Consider the following 4,122-nt stretch of genomic DNA (forward strand, 5'->3'; position numbering starts at 1 on the left):
CGTCACTTCTTACATTCACTTCTTATCTATGGATATCTCCAAATATTGTTGTAAGTGCTGAAGGGACTGCAGGCTGCTGAATGGTTCATTTCTGTAAGTTCAGTACTGTTGAAATTCAATTAACCATGTCAGTGATTCAACTAAAATTCCTTTACTAAATCCAAAAGCCAATAGCAGTTATACCAAGAATGGGCAAAATATGGCCCATGGGCCAAGTCTGGCCTGCCAAGGAATTCTGTCTGGCCTGAGGTGGGCAACCCAAGCCATGGCTCATATAGCCAGTCCCATCATCCCCAGGCACACAGCAGGGCTGGGGCAGCACGGTGGCTTGATTCAACTTCCCAGCAGCTCCAGAGGCAGCAGCTCCTTCTGGCTGCTGCTGCTACAGTCGCTGCTGACACTGAGTCAGGCCCTGCTGTCCAGGTACCCTGGCCCATCTGCCCTGCACCCACTGCTGGGAAGGCCAGATGGAGCAGGTAGGGGGAGGGGGGAGGTCTCCAAGGAGACCAGCTGGGATCTCTGTGGACAGGGCATGGTTGGTTAGGCAGATGGGATGGGGCTATGGGTGGGGCATGGCATCCAGGAGTGGGACATGAGGCAGAGGAGGGCTGGGATTGTGGGGTGCTGACAACATGGGATAGGGGCCCGAAGCAGAGCTGCAATCCATTCCCCAGCTCTGCTCCAGGCCCTGGCCCTGCACTGTCACCGCCCCATGTTCATGACTCTGGCCCTGCCTGCCATCCCACTCCTGGACACTGCTTCCCACCTGACTGCTGCCCCATCCCATTCGTCCAGCTGAGCATGCCCTTACCACAGGGGTCCTGGCTGGTTTCTATGGAGACCCCAACACCTTCCCACCCACTCTGGCATCCCTGACAGTGGGTTTGGGTCAGGGCCAAATAGAATCAATTTCTTCCCCCATCCTGCAAAAGCTCACCAAAACTCTGTAAGTGGCCCTCCAGCCCAAATAATCCTCTCCCCCACCTTGAGTTATACAGTTAAATCAGGGGTGGCCAACCTGCAGCACATGGCAGATCAAGGAGGGGACATGCAGTACAGCAGCAGACAGGGCATAAGCAGAAAGCAAACCAAGAGACTGGGCAGAGGAAGGGGATCAGAGAGGCATGTGGGGGAGGGTATAGGGCTAATTTTGTGGCATGCTGGCCAAAAAGTTTGGCCCCCACTGCTTTAAATACCAAAATACTAAAAGTATACTATTTAGCAATATTAAAATACTTATAAATGACCACACCCGCACAACAAGTACAGTGACAAGCATTTGATCAAAATACAGCCAGACCAGTGAGAGATATTTTAGTTGTCTCATACTAGCTGGCAACAGATTAGCTCACATTACCAAAAAACACATTTATCTTGCCCATTTTTATCCTCCTGTATTTCTCAAATCATATCTAGCCCAAACCTGCACACACATTTTTCTTATTATTTCCAGTACACAAAACCATCTTCTTACAGTCTTTGTTGATTCTTGCTGGGTTTCCTCCTAGATCTTCCAGAGCCAACCTTTGTCATAAAGGTATCAATAATAAAATTAGGGCCACTAGAATTAGTAACAACAAGAAAGTATTTTACAAATATATTATGAACAAAGGCAAACTTAGTAATAGCCAGATCTAAGACTTGATAAATATAACACTGTCATCCTGATGTAAATATTTATTTAATACTTTGGGTTTTTTATGTTCGGCATTTAGAAAGAAGCAGCATGATTATTCATACCATACAGTGATAATTAAATACTTCCTATTCAGGTACAGGCAAACTTTTCCAGCTGCCTATACATCCACAGGCCAGATCCAATGGTTCTGCAGGCTGGATCTGGCCCACAAGCCATAGGTTGCTGACTCCTGTCCTATTTCAACAGTGGCAAGAGAATGTTAGACAACTACTGCAGTCAACCATTTTAAATTCTGCACCAAAAAGTATTATAAGAATTATCTGAGGAGCATTCAGAAACACTATTACTAATTCTTAACAGATTTTGAATAATTGGAGAAATTCCAGAGCACCAGGGAAAAAATTAGTATCAAGCCAATATTGAAAAAGGAAACCACAGGCTTGTTAGCCTGCTATCAGCCCCTGGCAAAATCATGGAAAGGCCAATACGGGATACAATCAATACAAAATTAATGGATATAGAGTAATTAATGACAATCACCATGTTTTTATGGAAAATAGGTCTGTGTCAAAATTATTTTTAAATTAAAAAAGTGGTTAGTAAAGTTAAGTGTTAGCATAATGGAATTCTTTCTGCAAGGCATTTCATTTAGTTCTGCATGACATTCTGATAACAAAAATTAGCACTATACAAAATCTGTGTAGCCCCTATTAAAGGATTTAAACTGGTTAGCATTAGCATATAGATTGCAAAAAAGGAATTATAAATAAAGACTCATAATCCACTGGAGGTGTTATTAATGGGGTCCTGAAGGGATTTGTACTTGGTCCAAAGCTATTCAAATTTTTTATCAATGGCCTGGAAAAATATAAAATAATTCCTGATAAAGTTTGCGGATGACACAAAAACTGGTGAATAATGATGACAACAGGTTCAATTATACAGGCTGACCTGGACTGCTTGCTAATATGGGCTCAGTTGAACAACACAGTCACACATTTTAATAAAGTCAAATGCAAGGTCATAGAGCAATAGGCCACACTTACAAGATGGGAGACTGCACCTTTGAATATAGTCTCTGTGTAAAGATTTTGGGATCATGGGGGATAAACAACTGAATATAATTTTCCAAAGTAATACTTTATTTCAGAGTGATATGATCTTTGGAAGTTTATGCAGAAGAATATCAGATGGGACAAGGAGGATGTACTGCCACCTCTACATACAGCAACAGCAAGATACATGCGTTCAATTCCGGTGCCCATCTGTGAAAAAGACGTTGAAAAATAAGAAAGTGTTCAGGCAAGAGGTACAAGAACAACTCGAGGTCTGCCAAACATTTATCCAATGAGATTATTTAAAAAGATGTATCTATTTGTTTTATGAAAGAGCAAAGAGGCAATTTGAAAGTGGTGTCAAAGCCCCTACCAGGGGATGTTCCAATGCTATATGACTACTTTATTTACTTGATGACATGTAATTTTATTTAATTGAAAAAAATAAGAAGGTCCAGGGGCTGGAAGCTGAAGTGAGAAAAACCAACAGTAGAAAGAGCATGCACAATGTTACCTCTGAAATGAGTGACTTAAGAAGATGCCTTGCTGGACGCCTTCCCATGCAGCCGGGCTGCCCCTCTGAAAGATACTGCGCTGCCCAAGGTGATTCACAGGCTCGAGGCAGAGTCCTCGGCGGGGATCATGAGCCAGTGTCACACGGGCCAGAGCAGACAGGATCCTCCCGGCCATTCCCTACACTTGGGAAATGGCCTGAGCAGGGCCCCACGCCCCGCTGAGCACTGCCCGGCTCTAAGGGCCCTCAACCCACCCCGTCTGCTGCGCGCAGAGCGGCGCCTCCTCCCTGGGGGTTTGTTTGGAGAGTTTTAACCGGGGAGGCTACGGCTGAGGGGTTCAGACCCGCGGGACCCCCCTCGGCGGGCCTGGCCGGGCCGCGCCCCTAGCCCCCTCCGCCTCCAGGGGAGGGGAGGAGAGCCAGGACCCGGAGGCCGTAGCAGGGAGGGAGGCCCGGGACCGGCGGAGGGTGCCTGCGGCTCAGTGCAGCCGAATGCCCCTCGTGAGCTGAGCGGCCTCCATCCAGGACCTCGTGCTGGGGCCGCGGCGATCGCCTGTCGCCATGGGAACCGACGCCCGCGCGCGGCATGCCGGGCCGCAACAAAACGCTACAGTAAGCCGCGGCGGGAAACGGCGGGTGTCGACCAATGAGGTGTCGCGGGGATTGTTGCAGAGGCCGGCGATTGGCGCAGGAGGGAGGGGCCCGGCTGGAGGGGCGTGGCCTACGGCACTTACCTTGTGGGGGCAGCATTGCGCGCTTCAGTCACACCGAGAAGCGCGGCCCAGGGAGCAGCTGCGCTGTCCACACCGCCCGGCCCTACCGTCCCCGCCCGCGGAGCCGCCCCGCACCCGGTGAGTAAGGGCTGGGCCCGGCCTCGCGGGTGCCCGAGGGGGCGGCGGGGCCCGGGCGCCCTG

At 48.7% G+C, this 4,122-nt stretch overlaps 1 protein-coding gene and 1 long non-coding RNA gene across 2 annotated transcripts in view; one reads left to right on the forward strand and one right to left on the reverse strand.

The window, feature by feature from the left end:
* Positions 1-1,662: 1,662 nt before the first annotated feature.
* On the reverse strand, positions 1,663-3,382 carry LOC109290353. Its single transcript, XR_002095581.1, has 2 exons — positions 3,209-3,382; positions 1,663-2,904 (listed from the first exon to the last, which is right to left on the reverse strand). It is a non-coding gene; the product is annotated as an uncharacterized LOC109290353 (long non-coding RNA).
* A 563-nt stretch (positions 3,383-3,945) lies between these two features.
* The window catches only part of DYNLL1 (dynein light chain LC8-type 1), a 3,655-nt gene continuing 3,478 nt past the window's right edge, over positions 3,946-4,122 (forward strand). The window contains exon 1 of the mRNA XM_019506802.1: positions 3,946-4,059. The gene's annotated coding sequence lies outside the window, so the exon portion shown is untranslated. The remainder of the gene's footprint in view (positions 4,060-4,122) is intronic.

The sequence above is a fragment of the Gavialis gangeticus genome, unplaced genomic scaffold (assembly GCF_001723915.1).
Source record: "Gavialis gangeticus isolate Ggan-Ray unplaced genomic scaffold, GavGan_comp1, whole genome shotgun sequence".
NCBI classification, from domain to species: Eukaryota; Metazoa; Chordata; order Crocodylia; family Gavialidae; genus Gavialis; species Gavialis gangeticus.